Here is a 26819-nt window from a genome sequence, read left to right on the forward strand (position 1 = left end):
TATGTCTCCGTGTGTGTTTGTATGAGAGTGTGTGTGTGTGTGTGTGTGTGTGTGTGTGTGTGTGTGTGTGTGTGTCGGTGTGTATATCTCCATGTGTGTTTGTATGACAGTGTGTGTGTGTGTGTCTGTGTGTATATCTCCATGTGTGTTTGTATGAGTGTGTGTGTCTGTGTGTATATCTCCGTGTGTGTTTGTGTGCCTGTATGTGTCTGTGTCTGTGTGTGTATCTGTGTGTGTGTGTGTGTGTGTGTCTGTGTGTGTGTTTCTGTGTGTGCCTGAGTGTATGTGTATCTGTGTGTGTGTTTGTGTGTGTGTGTGTGTATCTGTGTGTGTGTCTATTTCTGTGCCTCTGTATGTGTGTATGAGTGTGTGTGTGTGTGTGTGTGTGTGTATGCGTCTCTGTGTGTGTGTGTCTCTGTGTATGTTTGTGTTTTTCCCTCACTTTGCAGAGGGAAAGAAACATATGTGGTTTGAATCAACATTTAACTGACAGCGAACCTGGGATTTTGGACCTCCACTTTGATGGATACCAACTGATACAATTCACAAGCAGGCTGCTTTGTGTGCTTCAGTCCTGAAGTGTTAAGGAAGTTACAGTTTCATTGATGTCAGTAACTCTTTTGGGGTTTTTTTCTTTCTTGAAATGCTTTCACATCCATCTTCTTCCCAGTTAGAATGAATATGGAAATGTAGCCAATCCCTTGTGAACGGATCTCTTCTCCATGTGACTGCAAGGTTAAGAGCTTTGGGCGATGAGAATCTGCTTGAATTGACAACAGGGTCAAGGGTCAAAGCTGCAAGTAAAGACAAGTTGGCAAAATGTCAGTTTTGGCTTTTTCTCCTGTCCTTTTCCCTGAACTTTTCCCTATGTGCTCTCAACTGTTACTTCCTACAGATAAACTTGCTTCTCTGGCAAGAGTGAATGGTTTGTGCTAAGGCCTCATCACTCTCACCTCCCCAACTACCTAACTGACTGTTTCTGAATAATAGAATTAGTGCTGCCAACTTTTTTTCTCTCCCTCACACCTCCTCTCCCAGAGTTACTGCAAAAGTGTGTCATCCTGGCTCAGCTGCCATCAATCTCACCTTGGGTTATACAGTGTTGGATTCTAATCCTACGCAAGGACACAGCAACGTAATCTAGGTTGACACTCCAATATAGCTCTGAGGAGGCTGCTCCAGTGAAATAATTCATTGTGTGAAACACCGTGAGATATTTCAACACCATGTAAGCAAGTAAATAACTGTAGTGCCTTTCACAACCTTAGGATGTTCCAAAGTGTTTTACAGGCAATCAAGTACTTTCTGATGTGTAGCCCTCAGGTTAGAAACATGAGGGATAGCATGAAGCCATTCAGCCCTTGGGCCTGCTCCACCAATCAAATAGATCATGGCTGATCTGCACATCAATACCATTTAGACATCTTTGCTCCATATTCCCGATACTGTTCCTTCCCTAACAAAAATCGATCTCTAGTCCTGAAAACTCCCTTTGTCCTAACATCCAGAGTCTTTCCTGATTTCGCTCCTGAATGGGCCTAGATCTAATTTCTGTTCTGGACCATCTGCCTCGTCCTCACCAACTAAACCAGAGGAAATAGTTTCTCTCTACCCACCCTATTGAACCTTTTTAACATTTTAAACAAAGCAATTAGATTATTCCTTTATCTTCGATACTCAAAGAAATATAAACCATTTATTTATTGAATCTATTCTCACTATTTAACCAGCTAGGCCACAATGTCACTGTGGTTAAATGACTCCTCACCCCTTCCAAGGTTAATATTCCTTCCTGGAGTTTGGCTCCCAAAACAAGATGGGACTTGACCAAAACTTTGAACAAATGAACTATAACTTCCCTTAATATTCCAATTCCCAAGAGTGAAAAGCCAACAATCTGGCAGCCTTTTGTAATAGTGCACTACTTTTTAATGATTTGTGTACTGGGATGTCCAAATCCCTTTGCTCCTCAATAATTCCTAGCGTCTCACCATTTAGAAAATAACCTGACTATCTTTCTGGTGTCCAAAATGAATTACTTCATGGCCAGGATTTTCCAGTCGTCGGGCAGGCTCGGCAGGAGTGGGTGGTGGCGGTCAGGAAGCCGACCACCACCGTGATTGGCTCCGCATGGCGATTTCACGCCGGCGGGCCAATTAAAGCCCTCCCTGCGTGGATTGTGAGCGGCAGTGCTGAGCGTTACCTATGCGGGCGGGGGGAGGAGGGAGAATGGGCCTGGAACCCCGTTCACGCATGCGCGTGAAAGGGCGCTTCAATCTCCCTGAGGCACGGAGCTGTCTCAGGGAGATTGGAGCCCTTTTTAAAAAAAATAATAAATACAGTAAAAATTCAATAAAACATGTCTCCTCATGTGACCGTGTCACATGGGATGGGACATGTTTTAAGTTTTTATTTAATTTGTATTAGCTTTAGGAACCCTCATCCCGCTCGAGGATGAGGTTTCCTGAAAAACGTAAAGGCTGCTTTGTCTTTTCGCTTGCCCAACAACAGTAAGGTTGGATTGGCAGCGTGAAATTGAACTTAGTCACCTTGTTGTTAATGGCCTTAATAGGCCTTTCAATTATCGGCAAGCGCACAGCCAACTCTGGCATGTACCCGCCGAACAAAATATCGCTCGGGTTTGTGATGATGTTGGGACACATGCCTGGCGCCTCGTGCGTCATTTTACACTCCGGCATGCTGGGCACGCACCCCCACCCCCCCCAACCAAATGTAAAATTCTGCCCCATATTATCCTGTGCACTGAATTCCATTTGTCACAGTTTTATCCACTTATTTAATCTCTCCGTGTCTCTTTGCAACTTTCTGCTCCCATTTGTACTATTTACTGGACCTCCTAACTCTGTCCCCCAAATTGTTGTAATGTAGGAAATACAGCAGCCAATTTAAGCATGACAAACTCCTACAAAGGGCCGTGTGATGCATGACTAGAAAATCTGTTTTTTTAGAGAAGTTGACTGAATGATAAATATTGGCCAAGACACAGAGGAGAACTCGTCTGCTCTTCTTTGAATAGTCCCACAAAATCTTTCACATCCACCTGACCGGCAGACAGAGCTTCGGTTTAGTGCCTCATCTGAAAGACTGTGTCATTTCAAGTATTTCTTTCAATCTCTTTGACAGCATGATGCACAATATGACAAACCAGCTGACAACTGCTGAAACCATTGCTAGTTTGATCACTGGCCAAGGTCAAGCTGTTTGAATCTATTGTGTTCCTGCTTGAGAAATTGCCTTGTGACATTTCAAAAAGATTTTTTTTCTGCTTCCCTTTTCCTTTTCCTTCCATCACAGACCTGAACAGGATTGGAGCGTTCATTCCAATCTGTACTGAGGCAGCTGCTCTCAGTCAAGGAGGCAGTATCAGAACTAACACAGCTACAGCATGCCTGGTTTGGATAGAAGACAATTGGCTATGTTTCCTGGTCTTAGTTACTCTCCTGCTGGAAGTGCACAGATGCTAGGATGTTGGATCAGAATAGGATTACATTTGGGGAGGGTGCTATTCAATCCAAGTGAAATAGCATGCTGGTGGCTTGTTTGGAGCATAAACATTGGCATAGCCCAGACAAGCTGAATGGCCTGTTCCTGTGCTCACTGTCTAAAGCAGACTAAGATGTGAAAAGTGGCATCTTGAGCAAAGCATTGCAAATCATCCCAACCGGGAGTCAGTGCCTGCAAGAAAGGAAGGAGAGAAAACACAGACCCGGGCAACGATAATCCTACGCAATCCCAAGTGAAACCAGGGGCTGAATTTTCCCCATCGGTGAGCAGGAGCAGGGCCCGCTCACCAATGTGTAAAATGACACGCGGTGATGTTGGGGCGCGTGCCCCGAAGTCACCGCGAATCATCTAGATTGTCCGTTCGCCTCGGCTGTGTGCCTGCCGCACTGTCAAAGGCCTGTTAAACAAATTAAAGTTGTTAATAATGCTTAAGGTTGGCGGGGCAATGGGGGGGGCGGTGGGGGGGGTGGGGTGCGTGGGGGTCAGGCAAAGAGCCCAGGCGGCCTTCGCATTTTTCATGAAACCTTTCATCCACAGGCAGGAGGGATGAGGTTTCGTGAAGGGTTTGTTAATTAAATAAAAAATTTTGAAAAAAATAATGGACATGTCCCAGCTCATGTGACAGTTTCACATGAGGGGGACATGTCCTTAAAATTTTTTTCCACCTTGATTAAACTTTCCACAGCTTAAACTAATCTCGCTGGAGCACCTCTGTGCCTCAGGGAGGTTTCTGTGCTCCTTTGCGCACATGCGTGAAAGAGCTCAGGCCCCGACTCAGGGAATCCTCCCCACCCGCACAGGGAGCGCACAGCACACCCGGGTGTGCGTCATGCTGGGTCGGCCTTAATTGGCCCGCCCACATAAAATGGCGGTGTGCACCTGATCGGGGGCACCAATTGGATTCACACTCGCTCCTGCCTGCCCTGCACAACCCCCCCACCCCACACCCCCATCCCGACAGGGGGAAAATTCTTCCCCAGGTAGTGAAAATTACCCAGTGAAAATTACTCACCAAAAATTGTCCAGTGAAAATTGTTCAGTGAAAAGTAGCCAGTGAAAATTGTCCGGTAAAAATTACCCACTGAAAACTACCCACCGAAAATTGTCCAGTGAAAATTGTCCAGTGAAAAGTAGCCAGTGAAAATTGTCCAGTGAAAATTTTCCAGTAAAAATTGTCCAGTAAAAATTACTCACTTAAAATTACCTACTGAATAGTGCTTGCAAATTTTAACCTCCACTATTGAGCAGACGGGTAGGTGGGGACTTTGAAGTCGACATGCCTGGTCATGATGATGTCATTGGGACCCATTTGCTGTGTAACTGAGGGGAGGCTGCTGTGGTTTCCTTGCCAAGTAATGGCTGAGAGAAGAGAAGTTGGGACCTGAAGAGGACCAAAGGGTTTTTTTTCCCTTTTTCATTGTGGCCAGGAGGATGGGTACCCTGAGGCGACACCATAACTGACCAGGGGATGTGTATAGAAGCTTTATTTGAAATGGTGCATTGTCTTTTGTGTGATTGCTGGCGATAAAACCATGACAAAGCGTTATTAAACACAAAAGATGTTTGAGGTTGGGGTGGTCAATGGTGTGCTTTTGGACATCTGGGGTACAGTTTTAACTTCATTGCTCATTGGCAAACTAACGGGATCAGGTGCAATGCAGATTTTCCAACTAATTGGACTTTGCCTTCCATTGGAGTCAGTGATATAGAGCATGGTGTAAAACTGGCCTTTCTCCTGACCCTCAGCTTCTCACCTGGTGAATTTGGTTCAAATGACCCCTCTGGTGCTGGATCACGGCTAGACTGTTCCATGCCTCTTTGTGGTTTTGTAGCTCAGAGCGTGTAGGCATCACAAACATAAATCCATATTCCACCTGTATGGAGAAGCATTGCAGCTCATTGGTAACCTCATGTGGTTCACCATCACCAACCATCCCTACCCTACCCCAGCAAAGCAGCGCAGCACTTTAATACATTGGCCCAGTAACCAGATTCAAATCTTTGACTTGGCTCCTTCTCCATAGGTCAACTTGTCTTGAATGGGTTTGGTTTCTAGTTGAAGCAAGTCTGGCATTTGCCTTGTGAGGCCTTGAATAAGTAATAATCTTGTGCATTTATAGAGCGCCAGTGACATAATAAAACATGCCAAGCTGCTTCACAGGAGCATTACCAGACAAAAGTTGACACTGAGTTGAAGAAGATATTAAGAGAGATGACCAAAAGCATGGTTTTGAGGATGGTCTTAAACAAAGAGAGAAAGGTAGAGAGGCAGAGAGGTTTAGGGAAGGAATTTCAGAGCTTAGGGTCTGTGCAGCTGAAAGTATGGCTGCCAATTGTGGGTGAAGGAACTGGGAAGTTGGAAGTGGGGAAGAGGCTAGAACTGGCAGAATGCAGAGACCTCTGAGGGTTGTGGGTCAGCAGGGTCTTGAACATGAGGATGAGAATTTTAAAGCTGAGGCTTTTGTGGACCAGGATTGAGGTTCTGACAGAGAGTGCCAGCGGCCAAAGCATTTAAGGAAGGGTCTCTTTCACTGGCTACTCTTGGATCCTCTAACTGGCTTAGGTCTCCATATAATTACATGGGTTATGCTGTCTGAACTGGCCAGGATTTTCCAGGTGGGACAGAAAATTTGGAGAGGCAGCCAAATATCCATCGAATTTGGACAGGAATTTCCAGGACCAGAAAATCCCGGCTACTACCCCTGTGCTGAAGCAACAGATAGAAAGAAATTCTTGCAATTAAATTGTGTCTTATCTATAGATCTAATCGATTGGTCATACAGAACTTGAGTATTGCTGAAAAGAGAGACTTTTTCTGTCAAAGCTTTTCATCTTGCACTCATCAGGACACTTTGCAAGAAAATGCCAATATCAGGTGAAACAGCAAATTTATACCGTGTGAATACATGCAGTTACACCATATGAATACTCACAGTTAGTCCCACTCTCCTGCTCTTTCCCCATAGCCTGCATTTGTTTTCTTTTAGTATTTATCCAATTCCCCTTTTGAATGTTACTATTGAATCTGTAACAGGCAACACATTCCAGGTCACAACAGCTCACTGGGTAAAAGCGTTCACCTCATCGTCTTCTGATGCTTCACACATTAAATCCATGTCCCCTGGTTACCAACCCTCTTGCCACTGGAAACAGTTTCTCACCATCTGCTCTAACAAAAAATAATCATAATTTTGAATGCCTCTTTCAAATCTCCCCTTAGCCTTTTCTGGCCTAAGGAAAACAACACCAGCTTCCCCAGTCGCTCCACAAAACTGAAGTCCCCTTGCCTGGTACAATTCCAGTAAGTTTCCTTTTTACCATCTCCAAGGCCTTGACACCCATCCTGAAGTGATGTCCCCAGAATTGGACATAATACTCCAGCTGAGCAGATCAGAAGGTCCCAGGTTAGTTACCTGATTCTGTGTGGTGGCAGCTACTCTGCTCCAGGTCATCAGTTCGGGAGTCTAAGTAGTCCCAAGTAACCTGCTCTGAGTTATTGTTCAGTGTTCTCTGTTGTAAAGGGATGTCAGGGAGGACTTGACTATAGTAACCCGCCAAGGCTAAGTATTTTACCAACACTCATTGTTTAGGCTCACTAATAAACACTGGAATGCCACTGCATGCGATCTCATAAATATAAAATGATCACTCACAAATCCAATTGGGAATTCAGGAGAAACTTCTTTACACAGAGAGTAGTGAGAATATAGAACTCGCTTTGACAGAGAGTGGTTGAAGTGATTGGTATAGATACATTTAAGGGGAAACTAGATAAATACTTGAGGCAGAAAGGAATAGAAGGATACACTGATAGGCCAGAATTTTGATGTTGTCGTGTGAGGGTGGGACTGACACGCTGATAGGTAAAATGACATGCATTTGTCCCGACATCACCGTGGGTCATTTAGATGTTTTGTTCGGTGGGTGGAGGTGCGCTGGAAGCAGCTGCTCACCTGCCAAACTGTCAAATGCCTGTTAGGGCCATTAGAAAACCAATTGGAGTAGTTACCAATGCTGCCCATCCAACCTGAATGTTGGTGGGCGAGCGGGCAAAGAGCAAAGTGGCCTTCGCAGGCGGGGTGAGGTTTCCTGAAGGTTTTAAATAAATAAATAATTTTTGCACATTTCATAAACATGTCCCAGCTGATGTGACACTGTCACCTGAGGGGACATGTCAAAATAATTTTTATGTTTCTTTATTCAAAAATTTCAAGATGTACTTAATCTCCCCGAGGCACGGAGCTGCCTCAGGGAGATTTCTGCACCTTTTCGTGCGCAGGCCCCAATTCTCCATCCTCCTCCTGCCTGCACAGGTAGCTGCCGGGTGTCATGCTGGGCAGGCTTTAATTGGTCCGCCCACATAAAATGGTGGCACGGAGCCAATCAGGGGTGGCGATGAGCTCCGTACCCGCCCCCGCCCACTCCTGACCGACTCGCCCGACGTGGGGAAATTTCTCCCCATCGAGTTAGATAATGTAGGGTGGGAAGAGGCTCACGGGAGCACAGGCACCAGCATAGACCAGTTGGGCCGAATGGCCTGTTTTGTACAATACATTCTATGTAATTCTATACAATACTTCAGTATAAATCAGCACCTTGAGAAAAGGAGGAGAGAAACTTAGGATAAAATATTATAATCAACTTTACACTTTTGGCATTTTTGACAGTTAGGAAGAAATCAAAGCATCTGTTCTCATAGAGCCTGGATAGTTATTTCCTACAGTTGTAGAATTACTGACAGCGAATTCTAAATATCAGCCATTAATTATAAATCTCTCTTTTTACAGATTTACCGCTATTAAGAGTCACTTATTTGCATTATAAATTTAATCAACTATTTAGGCAGATTCACACTGCATCATCTGTGAATATTTCATCTGCCTCAAATGACATTGACTTAAAACTTGCGTGAAAATTTTCAACAGCACTTGTCAGATTTATATTTAATTACCTGGTTCCAAAATTCTTCTCACTTTCTGGCTTACTTTCTTGCTCATGTCTCTGTCTGTGCACCTCACTTTCTCTGACTCCTGTCTCTCTTTTCTCTGTTTTCCTTTCTTTCTATCTCCAACCTTCTCGAACCCTCTCTCTGTCCCACCCCTACTTGTCCCTCTGTCCCTCTCTCCATCTCTGTCTCTGCCCTTTCTGACCCTCTTTCTGACTCATATCCATTCTGTCTCCCTACCTCTTTTTCTCCCACCCTCTCTGCCTCCCTTCCTCTGTCTCTTTCCTCTCTGCCTCCTTCCTGTCCTCTCTCTTATCCTCCCCAGTCCCTCTTTCTGTACCTCTCTCTGTCCCTCACTCTCTGTCTCCCTTATGTGTGTCTTTCTCTCTCTTTCCCTCATTCTCTGTCCCTGCCTCCCATTCTCTGCTCCTGTCTCTGTCCCCCCCCACTCCCCCCCACCCCTCTCTCTCTTTCTCTCTTTCTCTCTCTCTGTTCCTGGCTCTCTGTTGTCCTCTCTTCTTCTCTCTGTCAATCTGTCTGCTTCTTTCCGTGCCTCCCTATCTTTCTGCCTCCCCCTCTATCTCCCCCTCTCTGTCTCTCTCTTTCTTTATCTCCCTCTCTTTTTCTGCTTCCTTCTCTCTGTGCCCCCTCACTCTTTGTCTCCCCCTCTCTCTGCTTCCCCTCTCCCTCCCTCTCTCTCTCTGCCTCTGCCCCCTATCTCTATTATCCTTCCTCTCTTCCTTTTCCTCTCCATCCCTCTCCCTCCCTGTCTTCCCAATCTCTCTTTGTCTGTATCGCTCTCTGCCTCCATCTCTCTCTGTCTCCTTCCCTGTTTCCTTTTCCCTCTGCCAGCCTCTCTCTTTGTCTCTCTTCCTCCCTTTCTCTCTGTCTCTGTCTCCATTTCTCTCTGTCTCCCTTTCTCTCTCCCTTACCCTCTCTCTCTGTCTGTCTTTGTTTCCCTCCTTCTGCCTCTCCCCACCCCCACCTCTCTCGCTCTCTCTCTCTCTCTCTGAATCTCTATTACAAAGGCTAAGACAAAGTACGTAGAAAAATAGAAAATTTGCAAAACATATAGACCCCAGCGGGGGTATTGCCTGGCTGTAAACACCAGGATGACCAACTACAGCAACAGACTCTAACGCTCTTAAGGTTAGTAGTAGTCAGGGGATGGAGCAGGGAGATGTGCTGCCCCCTGCAGGACAAGAAGCTCCATACATTGGCATAAGTGGTCAACAAGTGGGGCCAGGCGCTGGCTCCACCCTAGAAATAAATATTCTACTCACATCTCTGCTCCCCCATACCCACCCGCTGCCAAGATCACACAGATCCATTTATAAGAGGTCATTTTTAAATACATTTACATCTTCCTCTTTTGGGGTGAAGACTATGAACTGCCTACACTAGACCCAGAAGTGGGTTCCATTCCTGGATTGGTGAAAGTCACCTAGTGAGATTGTGCACTCTGATGACTGGGATAGTGGAAGTCCAGTCTTCTGGAGTCCCTGCCTTGTTCCCTCATGATCAATAGCCTTGTGATGGTTGACACACCTTCCATCGCTACTAACAACTTGCACTTCTATCAAGCTTCTAATTGTTGTAGGGGTTTGTTCAGTAGGTCTCAATAAGAGGTTCAGCTGCTTGTAAGGTTGAATTGTACTGTTTATCGTTAACGCATAACTATTTACATATGTGTCAAATATAGCCCAGGCAATGAGCTAACTCCATGCTTAATGCTACACAGGTCTCTGCATACTCTTAGACTGACCTGGGTCCCTTGTCATGTGACCCTTTACATCACACTGTGGGCAGTACTGTTCTCCAGTTCCACATTAACCCTTGCTATGCGAAACACCCTAACACTACACCCATCCAAGTCTTTACCCAGCATATTTACAGCATAATCTTTTTTATTTGCTACCCCTTCCCCCCACCGCAGTCTCTGACTTTGTAAATTCAAACAGTCCAGAAGCTTGACAATTCTTCCAGATCATGTCCGGGTCACACTTGGGGGAGTGGTAGGCTCAGTTGCTTTGGACAAGCTTTGTTGATTTGGAGTTTGAATTGTAATATTCTGGCATGTTGTTGTCCCAACTGCTCCTTGCAGTTGACCATTTCTGTATCAACAACCTATATGCTTTGTTCAGGCACCATCGGCTTGTCCCATTCCTTCCAGCAGGCGTGTTCACTCCATTCCTTCACAGTATGAGCACAGGTTTTCTTTTTCCGTGGGGTCCACCATGATCTTTCTGCAAGTTGAAGGCGTATCTCCATTCAGTTTGAATGCTCCTCATCCACAATCTCAACCTATAGTTTGGCTTTCATTGCCACACTATGTTTATTCCTGTGTCCTTGCACCTCACAGAGGTGTGCTCTGGTGAGTTGATAGTCACCACTCTCCTGCTTCAGCATCACCTTGCTGCTGTGTGCTTCTGCTGGAAATTGCAGTTTGGTTGCCATGGTGTTCCCCGATTGTGTGACAGCAACGTTGGAGCTGAGGTTGGGTCTCATCGTTTTGCTGCTAGTCATTCTCATGTGTCTTCCACTCGAAGAATGGCGGAGCTTATCTGAAGATTTGGCTGATCTAACCAAGGAGGAGTTCCTACTGCATGAGGGAGCTGAATGTCTCTGCAAAGAGTGAAGACAATTCAGAGCTGATGCCCCAGTCAAGAGTCTTTTCACTCGTGGACCTCTCAGGAACTTGCAGTTCCATATAGTTGATGACAGAGATTGTTTAGACTTCTTCGGCCATTTAGAGGAGGTTAAGGGCTTGGTTTTGGATGACAAACAAAATTTTGAATATTTGCTTGCCGCTATACTGGCATGGTTCTAGGATCATGCCTATGACCAGAAGTCAGATTCATCCAGGAGAGTGGTCAGTCTGTCATTTGTAGTCAGAGGTCTCTCAGCCATAGTTTCTTATCCAAGAGGACCATAACACTGGCTCCTAGGACTAATCTGTAATTGGTGAGGTGAGTGTTCACAGAGATGTCAGCATTCCAAAAGGACAATCCAGGATCTTTGATCTCACCCAAGAAGCACGGTCGAACTTCTTCCTGGTGTGGTACTCATGGACTATTTTGGGATCCTCCACACATCTCGATGGCCTTAGCCTTACACAGCCAGTTCCAGTTGAAGCAGTGTGCAGAGATTGTTGGACATAGCTGTTAGCTGTGAGGTCTTTTGTCTCCACAGCACTGACATGGCCTTCCACCATTGTGTAGTCTGTTTGGGTATTGGCTTCCTTGGCCTGGAGTCTCACTGTCCTTTTGCTGCTTTATGAGCTGGACAGCTGGAGTTGCTGTCTACCTTGGCTTAACCTCGCCATGTAAAATGGACTGGTGTTATTGGTGAATTTCTGCCTGACTATTTGGATGACCTTTTCTAGAGTCAGGTCTTCTTTAGCCTGTAGTATGTCCAAAAGGGCATCATTAGTCACTCTGACTATTATTTGGTTTCATATGAGCTCTGATTTAAGATTGCCATTGTCACAACCTGCAGCCAATTTGTATAATTTGTTTCTGAAAGAGTTAGTGGGATATCCAGGCTGTTGGAGTCACTTGGTGAACTTTGTTGGCTCTAAAATCTTATTACTTCCTAATTAAAATAGGTATCAAAGGATTTTGGAATATCTTCAAACTTACCTGAAGATTCATTTATTCCTTACCTCGTAATGATTTCACTGACTATTGGACCTATTGGGTACAGTAGTGTATTCACTTGTTCAGCCTTTGTCTTCTTATCCAACTCTGAAGCTATCATGTATCTTGCAAATCTTTTTCACGAAAGCCCCTAACCCTATGCTTGGTCTGGCCTTTCTAACGGTCCAAACTGATCTGGTAGGGTTGATTTATTATCCATGGTTGATTTTCAGCTCAGGGAAGTACAGCTTTAAATGCTGTTTTGCTTTTAAAGATGACATTGCAGTAACCGTTTTCTCACTTCTTCCCGCACTTATTGGGTTTTGGTGGGTTCCCACCGTGATTGTAGACTCGATTTCAAAGGGATCGATTTTTTGCATCCAGTCTTTAATTTCAAGGTTTGGGCCCTTCAGAAAGTTTTAGAAGTTAGGGTGATTAAAAGGTGATTCCAGACTTTGGTTGAGTCTTTAAAACTTTGTTTCTTTTTTCAACTGGGCTCTGCTGCCATGTGGGCCATCACCTCTGAACCCAGGCTGGTTGTGGTGAAAAAGGAAATGGACTGCTCTGACTGATTAATGGCCTGGAGACTTTTAAAGGCTAGTTCAGTCTTAGAACTGAATTTTTGCCCATCCTTGCTAGACCCTTTGAATTTGCAATTGATGGGCGTTCACAATGGACTTCCACATGTTCTGGTGGAATCCATTAGCTGCACGGTGGATTTTCTTCTGCCCTTCAGCCTCCACATCTGCAATGGAGCTTCTTTTTGGGCAACCTCCCGCTATGTCTTCAGTTCAGGTACACTTCAATCAGGTCAGGATGCTATTCCTTTAGTTTTCCAGACTCCGGGGTCCTTTACCAGCTTCTTTAGTCCTGGATTCATTCACGAGCTGCCACCATGTTGTAGATGTTTGTTCAGTAGGTCTCAGTAAGAGGTTCAGCTGCTTGTAAGGTTGAACGGTACTGTTTATTGGTAACACATAACTATTTACATATGTACCAATTACAGCCCAGACTATGAGCTAACTCTATGTTTACTTTTACACAGGTCTCTGCATACTCTTAGACTGACCCAGGTCTCTTGTCTTGTGACCATTTACTCACACTGTGGGTGGTACTATTCTCCAGTCCCATATTAATCCTCACTATGCCAAACATCCTTATGCTACAATAATGTAATAAAATGTCTTGAGATGTTTCACTGGACTGTTATAAAAGCAAACTGGACTAAGTCACATATGGGCAGTATTAGGAAAGATGACTCAAAGCACCATTAATCCTACTCCTAAGGATATGTGGTCAGATGCTCATTGTGGAGGGTCCTCCTTTGGTTCAGTGTCAATTCCTTTTTTATGATTTAATTATGTCACTCTGAAATACCTTGGGACATTTTACTGCATTAGTGGTGCTTTATAAATGAAAGTTATTGTTGAAGCTAGATGGAAAAAATAGCAGAGGCGCTGATTATAATTTCCCCAATTTCGATGGAAAGGAATATTGCGTCAGGATTCTCTTTAAAACTTGAGATAATAGTAAGCAAGGTGATCTTACGCCGCTCAGTCTTACTTTAGCTGTTGGTAAGCTCCTAAAAGTGACACTACAGGATTAAATTACTAAGCAATTGGAGAAATATAAGTGAATTAGGGTCAATCAGCACAAGTTCCTAAAAGCCACATTATGCTTGAACACCCTTATAGAAATTCATTGAAGACATTTAAGATGATCACACAAAGAATTAAAGGGCAGAGTCTTATGGCTCTGTCATGGTGGGGGCAGGGCGTAAAACGTAACGAGATGTTCAAAACTCCAATGACTTCGACGGGACCATAAAATTCCACCCAAAAAGCAGGGCTTTCCTTGCCTCCTGTCTGGGTCTGTTATAAACTAATTGATAGAGATTAATTGCTATGATTAGTCAATATCTCCATTATCATTATATTATGTTATAATCAGTCTGGTAGAAGGGGACTTTATTAATATGATACATATTAATAACCTAGACTGTATTTTTCAGGATAAGCTTTGAAACTTTGCAGCTGATACAAAGATTGGAAACAGTGTCAACTGTGATGAGGAGAGTCTTGTACTTCAAAAGGACATAGACATGTTGGGCAGACAAGTGTCTGATGAAGTTCAATGTAGAAAAGTGTGAGGTGATTCATTCTGGCAGGAAGAATATGGAGAGACAGTGTAAAATAAAGGGAGAAACTCTTAAGGAGGTGCAAGAACAGAGGGACCTCAGAGCATATGTACATAAGTCATTGAAGATGGCAGGGCATGTTTGAGAGAGCAGTTAATAAAGCATATAGTATCTTAGGCTTTATTAATAGGGGCATTGAGTACAAGAGTAAGGAAGTCATGTTGAAATTGTATAAGACACTAGTTGGGCCTCAGCTGGAGCACTGCGTCCAGTTCTGAATGCCATACCTGAGGAAGGATGGAGGGAATACAGAGGAGGTTCACAAGAATGATTCCCAGGATGAAGAACTGTAGCTGTGAGGATAGATTGGAGAGGTTGGGGCTGTTTTCCTTGGAGAAAAGAAGGCTGAGAGGAGGCTTAATAGAGGTATTGAAGATCCTGAGGGGTATGGGCAGGGTAAATAGTGAGAAACTGTTCCCACTCAAGAGAACATCAAGAGCTAGAGGGCACAGATTCAAAATAATTGGCAGAAGGAGTAAAAGTGATGTGAGGAAAAGTTTTTCACCCAGAGGTTGGTTGGGGTCTGGAATGAACTTCCTGAGATGGTGGTGCGTTGGTGGTGGAGGGAGTGGATGTGAGTGTTTCAATGGGCAGAATTTTGCCGCCGGTGTGCGCGGGCCGGCCTGACACACTGACACGCAATGACGTGGGTGTGCGTCCCGATGTCACTGTGCAATGGGCAGGTGGGTAGGCCACATTTTTAAAAACCTTATCCATGAGTGGGCTAAGGGGGGGTGAGTGGGTTCGCTAATACGAGTTGTTAGTACTTTACTTTTTAAAATTCTAATTGCTTGTGTGAATTCTCCTCAGAGCTGCTTTGACAGAAAGGATAGGCTTCAGTTCAGGACTCTGGAGGAATCAAAGCACTTGGGGCCTTGCAAGTTTCAGGCAGCCTTCCCTTAGCCTGGGAATGGGGATTGTGCTCCCCACTGGAGGAACCTCCTCTGAGGAGGAACAGAGGGCCAGAAGAGGGAGGAGGCCAGGAGTCCATATGCAGCCTCCAGGGGAGTCACCTTTGGGAGTACAGGTGCAGGCACAAGGGGTGCAGGGCCAACAGGAATTCCAAGGTGGAAGGGGCCGCAGAAGATGCCACTATCCTGCTGCCAGGGTATACAGGCGGTGAAGCAGATACCTCAACATGTCTGAGGTGCAGTGTCAAAGGAGGCTCCACCTCTCCAGGGAGCCCATGACCTCCATCTGTCAGAGGATCGGCCCTGAGATCAGCTCCAACTGTGTGGGTGGACACCCCGTGCCAGTGGTGCTGAAGGTCACAGTTGCCCTCAACCTCTATGCCTCCGGCTTTTTCCGGGGTGGGCGGGTGATCTTTGTGGAGTCTCCCAGTCAGCTGTCCACACTTGTGTCAAGCTGGTGACAGACGCTCTCTTCAGGCGTGCATTGACTTTCATTCACTGCCACTCGGACAAGGCCAGCCAGATAGAGCGAGCCAGAGGCTTTGCAGCCATTGCTGGCTTCCCATGTGTCCAGGGTGCTATAGACGGTACACATGTGGCCATCAAGGCGCCAGCAGGTGAGCCCGGTGCCTTCGTCAACAGGAAGGGATTCCACTCCATGAACGTGCAGATAGTATCTGATCACAGGATGCAGATTCTGCAAAGTCTGTGCAAGGTACCCAGGCAGCTCCCACAACGCCTACATCCTCAGACACTCCCAGGTGCCGCTCTTCAGTGCTCCAGCCTGGCTGGATGATTGGCTGCTGGGCGACAAGGGCTATCCCCTCAGAAGGTGGCTCATGATGCCTCTCCACCATCCAAGAACAGAGGCTGATCAGCGGTACAATAGGAGCCACGGCTCCACAAGGGCTGTGGTGAAGAGAACCATCAGTCTTCTCAAGATGCGCTTCCGATGCCTGGACTGCTCAGGGGGCACGCCCCAGTACCCCCCAGATCATGTGTTGCTGATAGTGGTTGCATGCTGCGCTCTCCACAATCTGGTGCTGGAAAGGGGGGATGCAGTGGAGGAAGAAGATGTCGACGCAGCTGCTCTGGCTGCAGACGTTGAGTCCAGTAGTGAGTCCGAGGGTGGGTACGCTCAGGAGAATGCTGAGGGGGTAGACACTGACCTGGGCAACCTCCAGGAAGGCAGGGACATCCAGGAGGCTTTAATCCAATGCTCCTTCAGCTAGCCCACCAAAAAAGAACCACCACCACATGCCAGGGTTGCAGGCTCCGTACTCGATACCTGAGAGCAACATCTGCCTGGTTAGGAACATTAACTATGGGCCTTGTCAATAAAGCTCAATGACAAACAAGTCACTCATAACATCCTGGGTTCCCCTCCACCTGCAGAACTAATGAAGCATCCAGAGGCTTGATGAGAACCAAAACATTTAATGGTTGCCTACTTGCATACAGAAATGAAAGTCCATTAAAAGGTGTTGAACAGTACACCTACTGAAAACGGGAGGGGGTGGGGGGGGGCAAAGGAAAACCATCAGTCAGAAGCCCATGGTATGCCTAAGGTGATTTACTTTTACATTTGCGGGTGCTACGTCTAGGTGCTGCCCCCTCGCTGGCACCGGTATTGGAGACAGTCTGCTCACTACTGCCCTGTTGGCCTTGATGACCTCGTCCTCTGCCCCGTGGAGCCTGTGCTGGCCCTGACTGGGAGGGAGCAGCCAGTGGCATGGCTGGCATCTCCCCAGTTGCTGCTGCATCATCGGATGCCACGGTCACTGGCAGAGGGGCAGAGGAGCTGCTGCCATCATCTGGAGCGCCCTGAGAGGAGCTCGCAGTGATGACAGGCAGCTCGTACGCCAATGTGAGGTTGCTTTGGACCTCCCTGCTCAACATTGATGAATGGGCACCTAGCTAGGATACTGGGTGGAGATGCCAGCCATGCCACTGGCTGCTCCCTCCCAGTCAGGGCCAGCACAGGCTCCATGGGGCAGAGGACGAGGTCATCAAGGCCAACAGGACAGTAGAGTGAGCAGGCTGTCCCCACCTGAGGTCAGTGCCGCTGTGAGGGCTGCAGGTCCAAGCCCATCCCCAGGAGGCCCTGATTGTTCTCCTGGAGGAGCCTCTCCATGAGAGTCGCCACTCTCTCCATGGAAGAGGCAGTGCGCTTGGCCATGAGGGTCATTGCATTGCTCATGTTCCACAGGGACTCCTCCACAATGGAGACCATGGCCGCAGACCTTCATGTATCTCCGCCAGATCCTCCCAAACACCCTGCTGGGGTTTGCTGCCTCAGAGATAACTCCAGAGGCACATCATCATCCACCGACTGAGCATGTTCCTGGTTCCCAGCCTTCCTCCAAGTGCCGTTGCCCTGGGCACTCTCTGCCTCCACCTATTCCTCAGTGTGAAGTGTGAAGTGCCCTGACTGCTGTGCACCGAGATACTAACCAACGATCTCATCCCGACCGAGGTGCTGTTCTCTGTGCTGGTGCCTGCCTGGCTGAGATGGTGTGACGCTGGTGTGTTTATATCTTCTGGGCCCTCAGGGGTTAGTGGTGGGCCCTCAGGGGTTAGTGGTGGTCCCTCTGCCTCCTGAGTGTGGGCATGGTCCGGAGAGGCTGAAAGGAAGAACAAGGACATTTGATTAGTAGAAGTCTTTATACTGTTAATGTGTATGCCTGGCACCCAGATCAGGATGTGCTCCTCCTTCCATTATCAATGGGAATCCCATGTTGGAGGCTAAAATCAATATCCAGTCAACAGTGGAATGTTTGCACTGACAGACGTTGTGACCTCAGTGCATGGCACTCTTACCTCCCAGTGACACCCCAACCTCACCACGGCCGGTTGACCTGGGTGCATGGTGCCTCTCCAGCTCGAGAGCCTACTGCTTGTATCTGGTGATGATGAGAAGGTGGGGCTGCCCTCTGCCAGTCCACAGCCTCTCTGCATTATTGTGGGATGTCTTCTCCTGAAAAGAGAGAGTGACATTGATTAGTCTACCCTGTACCTGCATTGTCACTGCAGTCTGGCCAACCCCACCTGAGTGAAACCTTACAGGGTTCATCTGATTCATGACCCTGGAGCCGCTGTACTCTTGCTCCAAGCAGCCAGGGCTGACCCCCCTTTGCCCAGATGCTGCCTCCATCACATTTGCCAATTGCACTCTAAGACCTTCCAAACCCACGAGCACTACCACCTAGAAGGACAAGGGCAGCAGATAGTTGGGTGCACTGCCACCTGGAAGTTCCCCTCCAAGTCACTCAGCATCCTACTTTGAAATGTTTCAGCAATGCACCAGCGTGGTTAGGTCAAAATCCTGGAGCTCGTCCCCAAACACCACTGTGGGTGTACCTGCACCACATGCAGCGGATACAAAAGGCGGCTCAGCACCACCCTCTTGGGGCAACCAGGGATGGGCAATAAATGCTGGCCCACCCAGCGAAGGTCACATCCCATGAATGAATAAATGCAAAAACAATATTCTGAGCTGAGGAGAACCGGGAGGGGCCTGCCTAACCACTGTGATAAGTGATCCGTGCCAACACGGTACTCACCCTTCCCAATCGCAAGAGGTCATTAAACCTCTTGTGGCACTGCCCCCAGGTGGGTCTCACCACATCCTGGGAGCTGGCCCTTTCTGCCACATCCTCCCAGGCACATTTTGTAATGTGGGGGGGGGGCCTCCTCCTCCCGTCCCTTGGTACAAGGATTTTGCGGGGTGCTGCCACCTCCTCGAGGAAGGCAGCGAGGCACATCCAAAAATCTCGGGGCACATTGCCCTGCCGACCTGCCCTCCTGCCTGGCTTGCTCTCCGAGAGCGCTGTCTGACATCCTGTTGTGTGACATTGGTCCCAGCCTTTGGAAGGCTGCTTGCACTGTTTTGGAATAGGCCGCTGGGTCGCCATTGGACCGGGTGGTCATTGGCCTCCCACTGCCACACGTCCCTGCCTGCTGTTCTCAGGAGCCACGGTTCATGCTGGGCAGGCCTTTATTGACTCATCCTCATAAAATGGCGGCGTGGAGCCCATCACAGGTGGAGATTGGCTCCGCGCCCACCTGTGCCTACTCCCACCCAGCCCACCCACCAAAAGTAAAATCCTGGCCAATATTCCTGGGATGTAGAATTCCCTGACATTGTTCATAAATCCTAGGTCATTCGGTCAAAGAGCAATATTAAAGAGTATTGGGAGTGAAAAGGAAAACAATATTAGGCTAAGTGGTGCATGGAGACTTTTTGGTTGTTTGGTTCTTTTCTGTGTGATGACACTCTATGGTTCTCATTTCTGTTGGACTGTTGTAAAGAACATATCTTTGTATTTTCTGTTGGACTGGGGATTAAAATTACAATGGTTGCAGGTTGAAAGACTTGTCTACTGGAACAGTATGAGAGATATATACAATGTTGCAGTCCTGGAGCAGAGTGTGCCATGAAAGACAGGATGGTGCCGGAAAGGAGTCCTGGATCAAGGGAGCTGCCTGACAACAATGTTTTAATTGGCTCCTGATCAGGTGACTAGGTTTTGTGTGAGAGCAGTGCAGCTGAATAGCTCCTAGCCTGAAAGGAAAAAGACCCACAAATTCTCTCTCGTGTGTATGTAATATTCCAGTAATTCTACAATAATAGTTGGCTGTCTTTTTCTCCTCATATCTCTGTAACTTGCTCTCTCTTTGAAAACCCCTGTCAAGGGGCAACGGGGAACATCACAGTTAGAGACATTGAAAGGCAAGTGCTCAACTAGTGAACTAAATATTGAAAGTGCTGGAAGACCACCTCATGTTATCAACAAGAACTGAAAGAAATTTGAAGGATATCGATCAAAATCAACACATCGAATCCTCTACTCCAGAATTGGTGCTATTGAACAGTTTTACCCCACCTTTAAAATCCATGTTTTTGTGTATCTTGTATGTGTGTGTATAGGAATTTAAGAAGGGGTAGAGTTTAAGTTATAGTGTTAGACTTTAGCAGTTCATACCACTGGTTAATGATAGTTTGTTCAATAAACAGTTATTTACTTATTAAGTTTACAAACCTGGTGCTCGCATTCTGTTAACCTAAATTGAACAGTTAGGAAGAATTGGGGCAATCTGGTGGCTTGGTCAAACTTTTCACATTTGTCATGACTTGGGGAACAGTGGTGCTTGGTATTACAGAGCACTATCCCCAGTGAGTCATGACACTTTTATGTCATATTCTTGAACTCCTTCTATCAGTCACTATGAGCTATTTCCATATGAAATGTTTTATTGACCATACATCAACAGTAGATTATTCATCAGAATTTACTGCTACTCTTGACTACTGATTGTTATGGCCTCATTAAAGACCAATCCCAAGAAACTCTTATAAGAATTATGCAGTGGGAGGGGAGATATTTAATTTCAGTTCAAACATAGTTGTCAGAGAGTTGAAAATAGACAAAGGCCAGATTTTCACCATGATGGAGAGCCTCTCTGTTGTGGCAAAAACGGCAGAACTCCCCGAAAATAGTAAGTCCTGCCCCTGAACATGGCAGTTCCCATTTTCACAGGTGCAAGAACGGGGGTGGTTTGTGTTTCACCAATGTACAGTTTGTAGAAGCAGCTGGCCATTTAAATCATCAGCAACCTCTACTGAAGTCCGATTTTGGTGGCCGAGGTGTGTGAAACCCAAAACGTGTACAAAAAGGATCTGATAAGAGCAGCTCTGAACTTTGAGTATTTGTTTGGATAGCCAGGGTTAGGAGAGGTAAGGTACCCTTTTGGATCTGGACCCAGGACACCTTTGAGGGAGGTCGTGTGCCCTTTTGTGGAGATAAGGCGACCTTTGGTGGAGTTCAGGTGCCCTTTGGGGAGGTCAGTTGCTCTTTGGGCAAGTCAGTTGTCATTTGGGGAGCTCAGGTGCTTTTTGGAAGTGCTAAAAGCTGTAATGAATGTGCATAAAAATGCATAAGCTCATGAATTGCCAAGCTCATTAGAACTATCAACAGACATGTCAAATCATCTGTCAAAAACACCTGTCAAGAGGACCTGTCAAAAGTGTCAGGGAGCTGTCAAGCTGTCAAAGCATTTAAAAAATCCTTTAAATATTTGAAATAAAATGTCTGCTGTGTTTTTAAAAATTCATCGCTTGCTATTTCACTCTGTCTATTGACATAAACCTGAGGGTTTCCATTACTGGGCTGATGCTGCATGACTGATTTCAACAACCATCCAGTATCACAGAAGGGTGCCTGCCATTTCAAAGTTTGATTGACAGCTGCAAGTGGCTATAGACTCTTTGATGTGTGATTATGAATTCCAATGCTTGTTGTTATAAGGGATTGTGACTTGAATGAAATGTTTGTTGTTATAAGACTTTATGTAATTGAAAGAATGCATATGAAATAAATGAGTTGTTATGGATGAGAATGTTTTTTTTAATATATCAAAATCTGCAATAGATACTTAGAACTTTATTTTATCTCATCCCTGCTTGGGTCCCAAGGACTGCCCATGGTGGATACTGGGTGAGTTAGCATGGTTAGTGTAAGGGAAAAGGGTGGTGGGCGAGGGGTCATGAGTTGGCCCTAAGTTGTCATAGGAGCTTTAAATGCCCATGGGGTGGATATAGGGCATAGATTGGCATATGGGCTATAAATGACATGGGGATAGGCACAGGGCATGAGGTGGCATGGATTGGCTCAGATGAATTGTATCCCAGGCTGTTGAGTGAGGCAAGGGAGGGGATAGCAGGGGCGCTGGCAATAATTTTCAATACCTCTCTGGCCACAGCCAATGTGATACCATTATTCAAGAAGGGAGGAAGGGATAAACCAGGGAACTACAAGCCAGTCAGTCTAACCTCAATGGTGGAGAAACTATTGGGAGCAATTCTGAGGGACAGAATTAATCTACACTTGGAGAGGCAGGGATTAATCAAGGACAGTCAGCATGGTCTTGTTAAGGGGAGGTCATGTCTGACCAATTTGATTGAATTTTTCGAAGAGGTGACCAGGTGTGTAGATGAGGGAAATGATTTTGACGTAGTCTACTTGGACTTCAGGTCCCACATGGGAGACTGATAATGAAGGTAAGAGCCCATGGGATCCAAGGCAATTTGGCAAATTGGATCCAGAATTGGCTGAGTGGCAGGAAGCAGAGGTGATGGTCAAGGGGTGTTTTTATGATTGGATGCCTGTGTCCAGTGGGGTTCCACAGGGATCAGTATTGGGTCCCTTGCTGTTTGTGGTATATAACGATTTAGACTTGAATGGAGGGTTGATCAGTAAGTTCACGGATGACACGAAAATTGGTGGGGTGGTAAATAGTGAGGAGGATAGCCTTAGATTACAGGAGGATATAAACGGGTTGGTCAGATGGGCTGATCAGTGGCAAATGGAATTTAAACCGGATAAGTGTGAGGTGATGCACTTGGGTAGGACAAACAAGGCATGGGAATATACAATGAATGGTAGGACCATGGTAAGTACCAAGAATTAGAGGGACCTTGGTGTGCATGTCCACTGGTCCCTTAAGGTAGCGGGACAGGTAGATAAGGTGGTTAAGAAGGCATATGGGATACATGCATTTATTAGCCGAGGCATAGAATATAAGAGCAGGGAGGTTATGCTGGAACTGTATAAAACGCTGGTTAGGCCACAGCTAGAGTATTGCGTGCAGTTCTGGAATCCACATTATAGGAAGGATGTGATTGCACTAGAGAGAGTGCAGAGGAGATTTACCAGGATGTTGCCTGGGCTGGAGAGTTTTAGTAATGAGGATAGATTGGATAGACTGGGGTTATTTTCCCTGGAGCAGAGGAGATTGAGGGGGGACGTGATTGAGGTGTATAAAATTATGAGGGGCATAGATAGGGTAGACAGGAAGGAACTTTTCCCCTTAGTGGAGGGATCAATAAAGGGGGCATAGATTTAAGGTAAGGGGCAGGAGGTTTAGAGAGAATGTGAGTAAAAAGTTTTTGACCGAGAGGGTGATGGGAATCTGGAACTCACTGCCTGAAAGGGTGATAGAGGCAGAAATCTCCATCACATTTAAGAAGTATTTGGATGTGCACTTGCGATGCCTTGGCACCCAAGGCTATGGGCCTAGTGCTGGAAAATAGGATTAGAATAGTTAGGTACTTGACCGGCGCAGACTCGATGGGCCAAAAGGCCTTTTCGTGTGCTGTAGACCTTTATGACTCAATGACTTTATTGGCAAGGATGGGGCAGGGGGAGCGTGTGGGGGTCCGAGGGTGAGGACTGGAGGGATATTTTGTGTTTTATTCTTTCTTTCTCATTTTTGGACACAATGCTAGAGCTCCAAGTCAGGCCAGCTCTACACCCGGCAGCCCCCTCACCTCTTCCCGGGTCACCCACCCTGACTTCTAATCTAGCCCGCACCCCCACCATCCCCCCCAACCCATAAAGGGGACCCCAACGACTGAAAATCTGATGTCCGGGAAGCCATTTTAAAAGTTGGGCTCGTGGAACTGGGAATTCTCCTGACTCATGGACGAAAACCCAGGCCTAACATTTTAAAGTGCAGGTGTTGTTACTCAAAGTATGGGGTAGTGGAGTTGTTTTTCCTTTCAGCAATGATGCAGCAGCTTTTGGGAGAACGAGGAAAGAGCATTGATGGGTCCAGAGGGCATTAAATGAGAACAGCTTGTACTCAGCACTATCTCAGTCAGCTTGTGTGCAACAAGAATCAGCTGGTTGGCCAGGCAAAGGAGCAATGAATGAATCAGCTCCGACTCAGCAGGGAGGCTGTGATTGAGGTGGGTTGCCTGAATGAAGAAACCCTGCAGCAAAGTCTACTCTCTGCACTACACGGCTCGGCTTCAGAGAAAGATACCAACATTTACACTTGTAATGTGGCTTTTGTGGGGAGCGCTGAATTTAACCCATTCTGGTTTGTCCAGTTCAAACCTCGCTCAGATTTCAATTAAAAGATCAAACTCGATTCAGCCACCTAGTGGATACAATGCTTGAGATATTGATTGACACTCAGTTAGAGTCAGCAAGGAATAAAAAATGTATTTTTATTTAAATACCACAAGTAAGATTATTGCCCAGATTATAACTCAGAGGTAGGAAGAGTGCTCATGGTGAGGGAGGATTTACAGACAAAAAAACCCTGGACATTTGGATTTCCTTGAGGTCCTGCAAAATTTAATGTAAGACCTGCTTTAAAGTGACACTGGGCTTTCAGGAGGAAAACAGCTGGGGAGTGGAATGGAGCTAACCCAATATTGTGCAGGTATGGGGGCAAGGCAAACGTCAAGAGGTGGAGGTGAACAATGTGGGGGTCAGAGAGAGTCTGAAGTATGAGGGCAGTGAGGGGAATTGGACATGAGGGGGTCTGAAATGAGTGGGTTGGGCGAGTCTGGCATGGGCGTGGTGGGAAGAGTCAGACATGAGGGCTGAGATAGTCAGAGATGGCAGGCTTGGGGCTTGGGGGGGGAGTTAGGAATCGATGGGGAAGTTGGAGTTGGGAGGGTGGAAAGGATTCAGACATGGGGGGGGGGGTGATGCGGGGGAGTCAGGCATGAGGGGTGTGGGGACGTTGGACATAAGGGTGCTTGTGGGGAAGTCAGATATTTGGTTTGGGGGTGGTGAAACATCGAGGGGAGGAGTTGGACACTGGTGTGTGGTGTTCAGCTAATTGCAGGGCTCTAATTTCGGAGAATTTAGTGGGTTGAGTGAAGCGGTCCATCTCCCCCAGTCCACAAAGAAAGGAATTAACCTTATTAACCAGCCATTTTGGCTCTTTTTTTGATATATTGATGAGCAGGACTTGAATATACAGGACATTATTTCAAAGTTTACAGATGACACAAAACTTGGAAATATCAGCAACAATGAGGAGGGTTGTGACAGACTTTCAAGGCATTGGAGTGAATGCAGGAAAGACATACCAGAATGTTAATAGGGATGCAGGACTTCAGTTACATGGATGGACTGGAGAAACAGGAATTGTTCCCCACCCTCAATGTTTGACTCCCCTGACTACCCTCCCTCCCCAATGTCTGCATTGGGAGATTTAATAGGGGTGTGCAAACTTTTGAAGGGTTTTGGTAAAGTAGATAGGAAGAAGCCATTTCAACCACAAGAAGGTCAGTAACAGAAATAAGGAGGTTGAAAACGGGACCATTCTAGTAAATCTCCTCAGTGCCATCTCCAAGTCTTTGATATCTTTCCCAAAGTGCCCAGATGGGAATCTATGCTCCAGGTTTTTTTAAAGCTATTATTTCATGGGATGTGGGTATCACTGGCTGGGTCAGCATTTATTGCCCATCCCTAGTTGCCCTTGAGAAGGTGGTGGTGAGCTGCCTTCTTGAACTGCTGCAGTCCATGTGGTGCAGGTACACCCACAGTGCTGTTAGGGAGGGAGCTGAGCCCTAACTAGTGTTTTATAAAGCTTTAGTGTAATTTTCTTGCTTTTGTTCCAGTTTACAGTGCAACCCTATCTGATATGCTTGCAAGATTTCTTTCTACTATTAACAGTGAGGTCCCTCCAGCTATTGACTCCCAGGTACACACAGCAACCGCAGGACGTGGCCGGCTTGCTGTGCATTACCCCATTTGCTCAGCTTATAAACTGCCTGATATATGAGAGGCAGCATTCCAGATATTGTGGGCAGCTAGACAGGTATGTCTGGAGCTGGTTGTCCAGTTTCCAACAAGCTCTCCAATTAGTCACTATTGCTTTGTCTTAGATTTATTTACAACAACAATGCTGTTGTTTGTATTTATTTCTTGTGTATCTGTTGCAAAGAGCTGCATTTATTCTACTGGGTCTATTTTAGGAAAACTGCTATATTCTATTCTACGCCATAAGAGAATGACAGGCTGAAAGGTAACTGAAAAATAAGTACTTATAATTTTATCTATTTAGTATGAGAGTTCAATGGAGACTGGGAATTCTGCAGACAGTAACTCACTTCCTAACTCCCCAAAGCCTGTTCACTATCTAAAAGGCACAAGTCAGAAGTGTGATAGAATACTCTCCATGGATGAGTTCAGCTCCCACAACACTCAAGAGGTTTAACACTTTCCAGGGCAAATCAGCCCACTTGATTGGCACTCCATCCATAAACATTCACTCCCTCCACCTCCGACACACAGTAGCAGCAGTGTGTACCATCTACAAGATGCACTGCAGGAATTCACCAAGGTTCCTTAGACACCACCTTCCAAACCCGTGGCCACTACCATCTAGAAGGACAAGGGCAGCAGATAGATGGGAACACCACCGCCTGGAAGTTCCCCTCCAAGTCACTCACCATCCTGACTTGGAAATATATCGCCGTTCCTTCACTGTTGCTGGGTCAAAATCCTGGAACTCCCTTCCTAACAGCACTGTGGCCTTCTTGAACCTACACCACATGGACTGCAGCGGTTCAAGAAGGCAGCTCACCACCACCTTCTCAAGGGCAATTAGGGATGGGTAATAAATGCTGGCCTAGCCAGAAACATCCACATCGCATGAACAAAATAAAAAAATTTTGTTTATATGCTTGTTGCTTTTAGTTGACAGAATTTAATGCCTGTAAACTTGAACTCGTTCCAAAACTCTGCTGCCCTATCCTAACTCACACCAACTCTCCTACACCCATCCTGTGCTTGCTG

This window comes from Carcharodon carcharias, chromosome 18, assembly GCF_017639515.1.
Source record: "Carcharodon carcharias isolate sCarCar2 chromosome 18, sCarCar2.pri, whole genome shotgun sequence".
Classification (NCBI taxonomy): domain Eukaryota; kingdom Metazoa; phylum Chordata; class Chondrichthyes; order Lamniformes; family Lamnidae; genus Carcharodon; species Carcharodon carcharias.